General features: G+C 30.6%; 2 non-coding genes across 2 annotated transcripts; one reads left to right on the top strand and one right to left on the bottom strand.

Annotated features, from left to right (window-relative positions):
* Positions 1–5,680: 5,680 nt before the first annotated feature.
* Positions 5,681–5,787, top strand: LOC115210007. The gene has a single exon (XR_003881371.1). It is a non-coding gene; the product is annotated as a U6 spliceosomal RNA (small nuclear RNA).
* Positions 5,788–12,142: 6,355 nt separating this feature from the next.
* On the bottom strand, positions 12,143–12,249 carry LOC115210006. The gene has a single exon (XR_003881370.1). It is a non-coding gene; the product is annotated as a U6 spliceosomal RNA (small nuclear RNA).
* Positions 12,250–13,490: the final 1,241 nt, after the last annotated feature.

The raw sequence follows: 13,490 nt of genomic DNA, 5'->3' as shown, positions 1-13,490 counted from the left end.
AAATAACTATACACACACACACACAAAAACATGTAATATTCAATAAGCAGAGTATTTACTTATACAAATGTGTGTATTCGTTATGTAATCGGAGGAGATAGACAGCGTTCATCCACCTTGAATACCCTTCCAGTTTGTCAAGATCGATATCTTTAAAAATAACATTTATTTAATCTTGATTGATGGCAGCTCAAGTGTCCTCTCAAATCTTAGTTTTGATCCAGAGAGACTACACATTTCCAAGGCAGGGTATTTGAGGTGGCGGGTATTTGATGGTGACAGCATTAAGTTGAAATTCAGTAAGTGGCTCAGAATTTCTGGTGCATCACTGTTTGTTAATACAAAGAATGAATAAGAAACTTCTTTCAGAACTGGTTTAAGAAAGAAAGTTATACATACATAGAAATGTGTGTGTGTAGTATATTTAGGAATCAATCGTCCTTACTTAGTAGAATCGGCGTCTTTCAGATGTGGTCTGATGTGTATATTTGTATATCAGAGGCATCTATTTTAATAGGAAAGCAGTATATAGGTCGAATAAAGTGCTTAATGTCATTTCATCCCATTTCACGTTCTGAGTTCAAATTCCTCCGAGGTTGAGTTTACCTGTCATCCCTTTCGGGTCGATAAAGTAGGTACCAATAGAACACTGGGGTCGGTGTAATCGGTTTACCCCCTGCCCCAGAGTTCCAGGCCTTCTGTCAAATTTTGAAGCCAATATGAAAGCAGCTATATATTTTGATCTCATTCCAGCTTTGTCGAGATCAACAGATCATCACATGGCAAATATTTTCATGTCGAGAATATCAGACAATGTGAAATCAATATAAAACTAAACGAACATGTTTAAGTTTCTTTTCTTTTGAAGTAAGCTTTTGGTGCCAAGCTTTTCCTTTGAAGACGATAGCAGTTTATTTTCAAGGTCTTAGTTTAAATCTGTCAAAGGGTTTATGGAATCAAATATGTCGAAAAGCTAACTGTATGACTCGAAATGGTTGAAGCATAGTATCATCGTTTTAAGAGTGTTTCTAGTTACGAAGAATGGTGACGAATTCATTAATCCATACGCCATAGGGAAAGGTTAGATAACGTCGGAAAACGCTGAGGTAACTCAAATTTATAGAAGGTGAAAGGTTTGTGAAAATAACTGGAAAAATAAAAGGTCGTATATATGTAATCTGTACGAGAGTATAAATCTTCTTTCGAGTAGTCAGAATGTTGGAGTCAAGATTATCTAGCATCCCTTGTTCGCAAATATATGGACAAAGATCGTGTCGTATAGCCAGCTGAAGACGATGTTTCCTGGGGCTAAATTTCTAAACCATGACTGCGATGGTATGTTAGCAAACAATCTTTACTCCAAAGTGCTGTTGCTGAATATCTCTCGTTGTGAGATTTACAAATAGTAATTTTCTAAGTTAGAATGTTGTTTCACCATGTTGCTGGTTTGAAATCTAACAGCTAATGAACTCTGATGAAGAGACAACAGAGCAGGAGCCTCTATTGATAAGTGCGGTGCATTAAGACAAGAGTCTCTGTTTAAGAATAAATTACAGTTGGTTTCGTGTACAAGAATAAATTACATGTTTACGATGTTTCAGAAAGATGAAATTAAGAAAATCACGGATATTTGGAAAGTTTCTATTGAAATTGAAAGTGGCGACAGAGAAGATACACTGCAGCAAAATAAATGGAGATTAGTGAACGGAAATAGTATCAAAAGGAATATAAGTTAAGATGAGGGTAGTTGGGTTAATGTTAATGAAGAATTTCAAGACAGTTAAAGGGCGACTGCTGCGAGAGGGTTATAAATGAATCATAGAAAAAATGTTACAATGCCATAAGATGTTCAATACCTTAAGGCGGCGAGCAGGCAGAATTGTTAGCACGTCCGGCGAAATGCTTAGCGGTATTTCGTCTGCTGTTACGTTCTGAGTTCAAATTCCGCCGAGGTCGACTTTGCCTTTTATCCTTTCAGGGTCGATATAATCGACTTAATCCGTTTGTCTGTCTTTGTTTGTCCCCTCTATGTTTAGCCCCTTGTTGGTAATAAAGAATCAGATATTCAATACCTTGCTAAGTCTGTTTCTATAACAATACAAACACACACATACACACACACATACATACACACGCACACACACACATACATATACATGCATTTACATACATACGTGTGTGTGTCGTTTGTAACAGAAAGCAGAAAAATTATCTTGTTACTGAACCAGGTTTGTGTGTTTCTAAGACAATATCCGTATATCGTAAGAGACACTGAGTGGAGAGAACCATGGGAGTCATCTCTTCATATCAAAACCATTTTCCGTCAAACAGAAGTAACAGGCTCATTACACACACAGCTAGCAGACCACACCAGAGCAGAATTTGATGTATTAACTCTTTGCGCTTATGAGACTTTATAATTTCTCCTTGACTTTCAATATATATTTGGAATTTCGATAAAACACCTACATACTGCTTTTATAAATTAGAGAAGATTTTAAACTCTCGTCGAATAAAAGCGATAGCAATATTAATCTAGAATTAATCGTTATAAACTGTTTATATCATTAATATGACTTCCAAAGTTATAGTGGATTACCAAAAACTAACGTGCATTGATTTAAATTACCTACTGTTAGCCAATGGTTTAACATTTTCTTCCGGAATAACATCTCTCCATAGATATGTTCAAATTTTCGTCAATATTAAAAACATGCTTTCACATAAAATTCGAAACACTTAGGTGAATTTAATATATTTTTCTTTCAATATCTCCCTTCTTATGTTCCTAACACCAGACCCGTTGATTCCATGCTGGCCGTGGTAAAATACACTGTTAAACTAATGATGAATATAAACGTGATATAATATCATTAGTATTACGTCTATAGTTATGTTATAATGTTATGGTGATGATTTTCTTTTAACTGTTTAAATCCGCTTTTTATTTTTATCTATAGTTTAAACCAAATAATGTCATAAACCAACTGATGTCATAAACCAACTGATGTCATAAACCAACTGATGTCATAAACCAACTGATGTCATAAACCAAATTATGTTATTAACTGTGTTGCACTCTGAAAAGAATCAATACATGGAGAGGTGAATTCATTTATGCATGTTTGTATGTAAGAGGGAAATTTATTCAGTGTTAATCGAGTTTTAGAAATAAATTTCATATAAGCTGCATATGATATTAAATAAGATTTCTTTCTATAACATTATAATCTCTCTATATATATAAAGCTGAAGTTGTCTGTGTATGGCAGGTTTGGTAGCCTTCAACTAATACTATCTCCTCCGAGACTCTGCGGCGCAAGTTGACCAAAATTGAGAGTATGATAGAAGAAGGCTTGCTCTTCCTTCCGTCGAAGAAAAAATTCAAATCGGACCATGTTAACACCAAAAGGTGCTTTTTTTCTATGAAAATCCCTATTTTTTACGAATTTTCGACTGCTGCGTCGCCATTTTTCGGTGTATTTCAACCAGGAAAATGTTCACTTAAAGAGAATAACAAGCTACATAATGCAAAATTTTTACTTTTCAAACATTCCTCTCCTTTTACGGGTTTCCCGAATATGCACCTGTGTTAAAGCTGACCTAATGGTCACTTAAATTAGAATTGAATGGGCTTATTTAGATTCATTTCTGTTTAACCTAAGATGATGGCAAATTTAACGGGTTAAATAAAGATAGATAAGTTCAGAATCGAAAAACAAAAGAAATGAAGAAGACAACTCAGGTTTCGAATGTTTGTCCCGAATCCGTTGTCTGTTTTCTACAAGCCGATATCGCTCAGTTAAGTTTATGTTCCCCATCTGGGTCCAGAACATATTTCAGCTATATGTTAAATAAGCCAAATTCACAACTGAGTACGGGTTCACACACATGAAATGACTCAGTGGCTAAATACTCAAATATTATCGACCTCAACCCACAAAAGCCATTCTTCACATTGGCAACCATTTACACATCCCATTTCTTTATTAGCCACAAGGGCCCAAACACAGAGGGGGACAGTACAGCCTGATTGGGGTCAGACACACAATGATTATATGACTGAAAATTTTACAAAATATAATGAAATCGAATGAAATCGAATGAGATACAACATGGACAAAATACAAACATGAAATGAAGCAGAGAGATGGGTTACGCTCCGACCCCACGAGCCCCATTCTCCTACTGGAACTTTTGTCGACTAGCACTGCCGTCTGTCCAACCATTTACATATCCAGCGACACATAGCACCACAATCACTATTCAAATAGTGAAGTATTCACTGAATCTTTTTGTTAGTGCAACGATGCTCCTTCTCTATAGAAGTCAGGGAAAAAAGAGTCTCCTGATGGATCGTTGCAAGGTTCATTGGCCACTCTTCCCACAAGACATTCCTGGCTCTTTCACTAATCAAGAGCATACTGCTTTCAGCTTCGTTATGAAGGACTTATCAATTTGTGGAGCACATTAGCACATAGCTTCATTTTCCTGTTTGCGCTTTTGATGGTTTGTCGTTAAATAAATAGCGTTTCACTATATATTTTGTGAACAACGTAGAGTGACTCAGAAGTACTGAAAGAATTTGAAATATTAAAAGGCCATTAGTTGGTATCAAGAAATAAATACAAATGAAAGCACATTCCTTCTATGTTTATCCATGCACGAGAAAATTGGTCATCTCCTGACGGACCGTTTCACGGGTTGTTAACCATTCCTCGGAGAAAACGTAGCTCCGTTTCTTTCATACATATGTTTTATGTTAGTAGATAGATTGATAAAAGATAAATACGCATATGCATGTTGGTGTGTGTGTGAATATATATATATATATATATATATATATATATATATATATATATATATGGCCTGCTCGCTTAGCCAGCGGGATGGCGTCATTCGAAGGTTAAAACAATGCGAATGCATTGTGACCAGCGATGTGTAACAACATCTGATGGTCTGGTCGGTCACGTGATCACGTGATCTATATATATATATATATATATATAATTAATAATAAAATATTAGGTAATAAATCCAAACTTACAGGGAAAAATCAGATTTAGGATTAAATCCAATTTTATAGTAAAATATTATATTATATTAAATTAGAGATAAAACCACTATTAGGCAAATCAAACAATGAAAAACTTAAGCCAATACATAAAATTAATTAATTTATATTATTTTAAATATATATCAAAAGTATTAAAATAAAAGATAATGAGTAAGACACAATTATTTATATAGATATTATTATTGCTATTAATATCGAGGGCAATATAAATAATTGATAATATATATATATATATATATATATATATATATAATATATATATATATATATATATATATATAATATTATTAAGAAACAAAACCACTATTTTGCAAAAGAAACAAGGAAAGACTTAATCAATACATAAAATTTTAATAAAAAGTAAAAAAACCGCCACTACAAATGTTTCATGTCTTCTAATGACAATCTTCAGGTGGATTTCCGATCTAAAATATCAATATATTAAAATATAAGTTTTAAATAATTTTAAAATAATAAAAAAATATAAATATATAATCTATATATAACCTATATATAATCCATATATAATCAATATATAATCTAAAATAAACCCTATCAACAATTAAATATAAAACAAAATAAAAATAAACTATATATACACACATACTTGCTTCGGCAGTACATATACTAAAATTGGAACGATACAGAGAAGATTAGCATGGCCCCTGCGCAAGGATGACACGCAAATTCGTGAAGCGTTCCATATTTTCTACAAGGGCGGTGCCCCAGCATGGCCTCAGCCGGATGGCTGAAACAAGTAAAAGAGTAAAAGAGTAAAAGAGTATACGCATACACTTATAACTAAGTATATATAACCATATCTAAATACATACACTAACTCACACAACTACATATATATCCCTATACATACACATAAAAACGTCTAGGCAACGATAAATAAATAAAATAGCCAAATACTTCAACACATTACTTATTCATACTCCCTCACACACACATACAACCCACATACATAAACAATATACATATACCCGCTCACACATACATATATATACATACAGAACTCGATATATACTCCAATATATTCACACCCACATCTATACAGATAAATAAATTACGCAAACAATCACACACACAGACACACACACACATTCACACATACATAAACACTCAAAAGAAAAATAAACAATTCTTTACACGTGGTGATCGAACGTATTTTTAAAAATTATGAATGGAATAATATATAATCAACGTAAATTTACTCCAAAACATTAATAAACCATCATGATAAATGAAACCCATATATACATATAATGATAAAACTCCCTTTAACCATACACAATAATACCTATATAGCAATCTCCATATATACATTCACACACAAATACACATACGTAAAACACACACACACAACATATACTAATACCCCCTCACATATACATATACATACGTACTAAACTCGATATATACAACAATATGTTCACACCCACACTCATACAGATAAATAAATTACACAACCAATATACGTACACACACACATTCACACATACATAAACACTCAAAATAAAAACAACATCACTACACATAATACGATATAGAAAATACTCCATAATTAACCAGAATATCATAACTAACAAGATTAACATAAGGAGAAAAAATATATATACATACTTTCAAATCAGTTTCAATTTATGAAGTGAAATTAACTCTAACCGTTATAACGTCAAACAAAAGTACGTTACCATAGGAACCTAACATATGTATAAAAAGTCTTCGCGCTATGTAAACGAACGTCATTTAAAATTATGAATGGAATATATGGAATTAAAAATCCTTTTCGCGTGGTAAACGAACATTACTTAAAAATTATGAATGGAACAATATAATAAAATATCAAGCATCTTAAATATACAGAAATTACTACAAACTCTTTAATAAAACTACCATGATAAACGAAAACTCATAAATACATATAATGATAAAACCTCCCTTTACTAAACACTATAACATACCTCTATAGCAATCCCCCTAACCTATACATTCACACACAAATACACACACGTAAACCACACACACACAACATATACAAATACCCACACCACTCACACATACCTATACATACATATAAACCTCAATATATACACCAAAATTCACTCCCACACCCATACAGATAAATAAACACATACATCCTTAAAAAATGGGTGCAATCCCACACACATCAATCATGCATGTATACAAGTGCATACACAATCACACACTTTTACATAGCACCATGCACTCCCACATCTACACATGCACTTATACACGCTCACACTTGCACACACACCCATGCACATGCATATTCACGGACACTCTCCTAGACATCCAAATATACGTATAAATGGCTACAAAACAATAATAATACCCAACAAAAACTACCATGAACAACAAACCAAGCTATAATGCATGGGGACTAAAAACCAAAAAATCAAAAATTCTAAATAAAATAAATGAAATCCATACATACAAATAAAAGATAGAACCCCTTACCAAAAACACAACACACACAAATACACACACATATATACACACACCCACAAACATAACCATATACACACTCTCACAAACATATACATACGTACAAACCTCGATATAATTATTTAAAATTATGGTTTAGTAATAACAATACATTGAAATGGTTTAATAATATTAAAGATAAAAATCGTTATAAGTTTATTCAAATAGATATAGATAAATATTATTATTCTATTAATGAAATTGTGTTTAATAAAGCACTTATTTTCGCAATGAATAAAGTGGGTATGTCACTTGAAGAAGTTAATGTAATTAAAATGGCTAGGAAATCGCTCATTAAATATAAAAATAAATTATGGGCTAGAAATGATACTAGAGATTGTTTTGATATACCTATGGGAGCACCAGATTCTGGACAAGCTACTGATTTAGTAGGTATTTTTCTTTTATCTGAACTCCAATTAGAAAATCTTAAGATAGAGGGTGGCTTATATAGAGACGATCTTCTATTAGTTACAAAGAATTGTACTAATAGGAATCTAGAAGGATATCAGAAAAAACTATATAGTTTCTTTAAAAGATATGGTTTAAGTATTACTATATATAAGGAGAATTATAATGTTAATTATTTAGATGTTAATTTTAATCTAATTACAGGTAAAACACAACCATATCATAAACTTAATGAGAACCTTAGATATATAAATGCTAATAGTAATCACCCAATTTCTATTAAAAAATCGTTGATTAATAATATAAGTAAACGTATTTCATTGCTCTCTTATGATATAGAGATTTTTAATAAACATGCTACTTATTATAATGAGGCCCTTAGAGGGGCAGGTTATAATAGGAATATTAAATTTTATAATGTTAGTGATACAGATTTAAATGATAATTTCCGTGATACTTATAATAATAATTATAATCTTGTTAGTATTAGTGGTAAAAATAGTAGATATTATAAAAATAATAATAAAAATGATAAAAATAAAAATAAGAATAAAAATAATAATAAAAATAAGAATAATAAAAATAAAAATATATTTAATAATAATTATAATAATAATATTGATAAAATTAATAATATTAATAATTCCTTAAATGCTGTACATAGTCATATTTCTGATAATACTTTTAATAAGATGAAGAATTGTAAATATATTTATAATAATGACAATAATAATAAGGTTAATAAGAATAAAATTTGGTTAATAGTTCCTTATGGTGATCAAGTAAAAACGAATATTATCAAAGAGATTTTAGATGTTATAGAACTATTTATTAGAGATAATCGTAAATATAGAAACATTTTCTCTAGTAATAATTTTGGAGTAGGTTATTCCACCACTAATAATGTAGGTAACATTATTTCTTCATTTAATAAATTTAAACTGAATTATTTTTATAAAAATAAATTATTTGATAATAATAATAATAATAATGATATGACTTATATTAATTGTACTTGTAGAGATAAATCTAAATGTTTATTAAATAATAATTGTGATATTAACGATGTAGTGTATAAATGTATAGTTACATTACATGATAATAACTTTAAGAATAATAATTACCCAAAAGCGGTTTATATAGGGTCTACTTCCTCAAAAATAAAATTAAGAATCGCACAACATATGAATTCTTTTAAAAATAAAAACTTAATCAGCTCAACTGGACTTTGTAAGTACATTTGGAGACTTAAATCACAAAATATTAATTATAGTTTAATTTGGGAAATAAGTTGTAAAACTAAATCATATACTATAGGAGCGAATTGTTGTTATTTATGCTCTAATGAGTTTAAAGAAATTTTATTTTATAAGTATGATAATTTACTTAATACAGGTGAAGAGCGCAAAATAAAATGCAGACATAGGTTACTTTACCTATATAATAAGTTTCATGATAAATAACAATAATAGTTCCCTATTAAAGGTTACTTTAGTTTAATATTAAATTTAGTTTAGAGTATTATATATCTTTAGTTATGTAGTATAGGCTTTAATATAGTTAGTCTTTAATGATATTTCTTTGTTTTAATTAGTTCATGTTTAATGTATATTAATATATAACAGTTTATGGTACGTTAAAACTTTAATAATTTATATTAGATTTATTTTATTTTATTTACTTATTTATTTATTTTATTATGTATTTTTATTAAGTATATGTTATATGTATATTTGAGGATATATTATTATGGATGATTGGGTGTATTTAGTGGTGTATATATTGAGTTTTTATGTATGTGTGAATGTTTACGATCCCTTTGTATTTTATTTGGTATGTTGAACATGGCAGTTTTATTTGGGTATTGCCTGTTATAATATACGTTTATATAGATATTTAGGAGATTGTCCGTGAATATGTAGGTATGGGTGTGTATGCATGTGTGCGTGTGTACAAGTGCAAGTGTAGATGCGGGAGTGTATGAGTGCTATGTAATTGAGTGGGATTATTTATGCACTTGTATACATGAATGTTTTGAATCTGCGTGTGTTTGCACCCGTCTGCGTGTACACACTCATATATAAATATATATATATATTAATATTTATTTACTTTTTTGAAAGACTGTTTTTTTATATATATGTGTATGTGATGATATGTGTGAATGTATATATATATATATATATATATATTATATATATATATGTTTATGTTTGTATATGTATTTATTTAATAATTTATGGAGTGTGGGAATGAATATATTGGTGTATATATCGAGGTTTGTACGTATGTATATATTTGTGAGAGTGTGTATATGGTTATGTTAGTGGGTGTGTGTATATATGTGTGTGTATTTGTGTGTGTTGTGTTTTTGGTAAGGGGTTCTATCTTTTATTTGTATGTATGGATTTCATTTATTTTATTTAGAATTTTTTGATTTTTGGTTTTTAGTCCCCATGCATTATAGCTTGGTTTGTTGTTCATGGTAGTTTTTTTGGGTATTATTATTGTTTTGTAGCCATTTATACGTATATTTGGATGTCTAGGAGAGTGTCCGTGAATATGCATGTTGCATGGGTGTGTGTGCAAGTGTGCGCGTGTATAAGTGCATCTGTAGATGTGGGAGTGCATGGTGCTATGTAAAAGTGTGTGATTGTGTATGCACTTGTATACATGCATGATTGATGTGTGTGGGATTGCACCCATTTTTTAAGGATGTATGTGTTTATTTATCTGTATGGGTGTGGGAGTGAATTTTGGTGTATATATTGAGGTTTATATGTATGTATAGGTATGTGTGAGTGGTGTGGGTATTTGTATATGTTGTGTGTGTGTGGTTTACGTGTGTGTATTTGTGTGTGAATGTATAGGTTAGGGGGATTGCTATAGAGGTATGTTATAGTGTTTAGTAAAGGGAGGTTTTATCATTATATGTATTTATGAGTTTTCGTTTATCATGGTAGTTTTATTAAAGAGTTTGTAGTAATTTCTGTATATTTAAGATGCTTGATATTTTATTATATTGTTCCATTCATAATTTTTAAGTAATGTTCGTTTACCACGCGAAAAGGATTTTTAATTCCATATATTCCATTCATAATTTTAAATGACGTTCGTTTACATAGCGCGAAGACTTTTTATACATATGTTAGGTTCCTATGGTAACGTACTTTTGTTTGACGTTATAACGGTTAGAGTTAATTTCACTTCATAAATTGAAACTGATTTGAAAGTATGTATATATATTTTTTCTCCTTATGTTAATCTTGTTAGTTATGATATTCTGGTTAATTATGGAGTATTTTCTATATCGTATTATGTGTAGTGATGTTGTTTTTATTTTGAGTGTTTATGTATGTGTGAATGTGTGTGTGCGTATATTGGTTGTGTAATTTATTTATCTGTATGAGTGTGGGTGTGAACATATTGTTGTATATATCGAGTTTAGTACGAATGTATATGTATATGTGAGGGGGTATAAGTATATGTTGTGTGTGTGTGTTTTACGTATGTGTATTTGTGTGTGAATGTATATATGGAGATTGCTATATAGGTATTATTGTGTATGGTTAAAGGGAGTTTTATCATTATATGTATATATGGGTTTCATTTATCATGATGGTTTATTAATGTTTTGGAGTAAATTTACGTTGATTATATATTATTCCATTCATAATTTTTAAAAATACGTTCGATCACCACGTGTAAAGAATTGTTTACTTTTCTTTTGAGTGTTTATGTATGTGTGAATGTGTGTGTGTGTCTGTGTGTGTGTGATTGTTTGCGTAATTTATTTATCTGTATAGATGTTGGTGTGAATATATTGGAGTATATATCGAGTTCTGTATGTATATATATGTATGTGTGAGCGGGTATATGTATATTGTTTATGTATGTGGGTTGTATGTGTGTGTGAGGGAGTATGAATAAGTAATGTGTTGAAGTATTTGGCTATTTTATTTATTTATCGTTGCCTAGACGTTTTTATGTGTATGTATAGGGATATATATGTAGTTGTGTGAGTTAGTGTATGTATTTAGATATGGTTATATATACTTAGTTATAAGTGTATGCGTATACTCTTTTACTCTTTTACTCTTTTACTTGTTTCAGCCATCCGGCTGAGGCACCGCCCTTGTAGAAAATATGGAACGCTTCACGAATTTGCGTGTCATCCTTGCGCAGGGGCCATGCTAATCTTCTCTGTATCGTTCCAATTTTAGTATATGTACTGCCGAAGCAAGTATGTGTGTATATATAGTTTATTTTTATTTTGTTTTATATTTAATTGTTGATAGGGTTTATTTTAGATTATATATTGATTATATATGGATTATATATAGGTTATATATAGATTATATATTTATATTTTTTTATTATTTTAAAATTATTTAAAACTTATATTTTAATATATTGATATTTTAGATCGGAAATCCACCTGAAGATTGTCATTAGAAGACATGAAACAATTGTAGTGGCGGTTTTTTTTACTTTTTATTAAAATTTAATGTATTGATTAAGTCTTTCCTTGTTTGTTTTGCAAAATAGTGGTTTTGTCTCTAATTAATATTATATAATATTTTACTATAAAATTGGATTTAATCCTAAATCTGATTTTTTCCCTGTAAATTTGGATTTATTCCCTAATATTTATTATTATTATATATATATATATATATATATATATATATATACATATACACATATATGTGTATGTACATTATACATACATATACACATACGCACCCACGCGCACACACACACACACACACACACACACACACAGACATATATATATATATATATATATATATATATATCGGCGCAGGTATAGCTGTGTGGTAAGAAGGTTGCTTCCCAACCACATGGTTCCAGGTTCAGTCCCACTGCGTGCCACTTTCGCAGTTGTCTTCTACTATCGCCTTGGGCCTACAAAGGGATTCTAAATGGATTTGGTGGACGGAAACTGAAAGGAGCTCATCATATACATGTGTGTGTATGTGTTTGTTTGTCATCCACCCCGGCTTGACAACCGGTACTGGTGTGTTTACATCCCATTAATTAGCAAAAGAGACCGATAGAATAAGTACTACGCTTTAAAAACAATAAGTACCGGTGTTCACTTGTTAGATTAAAAATTCAAGACGGTGCCCCAGCATGGCCGCAGTCCCATGACTGAAGCAAATAAGCGACACTAGTTAAAGATAGATAGATAGACAGACAGACAGACACATAGATAGATAGATAGATAGATAGATAGATAGATAGATAGATAGATAGATAGATAGATAGATAGATAGATAGATAGAATAGATAGATAGATAGATAGATAGATAGATAGATAGATAGATAGATAGATAGATAGATAGATAGATAGATAGATAGATAGATAGATGTAGATAGATTGATGGATAGATAGATACGGGTGCGTGTGTATGCCTGTGCGTACAGATGATATTCAAACTTTCAAACGGAATCGCTCCAATAT

This window comes from Octopus sinensis, linkage group LG3 (genome assembly GCF_006345805.1).
Source record: "Octopus sinensis linkage group LG3, ASM634580v1, whole genome shotgun sequence".
NCBI lineage: Eukaryota > Metazoa > Mollusca > Cephalopoda > Octopoda > Octopodidae > Octopus > Octopus sinensis.
Note: the sequence above shows the minus strand (reverse complement) of the source record. Positions and strands in the feature narration are given on the sequence as shown.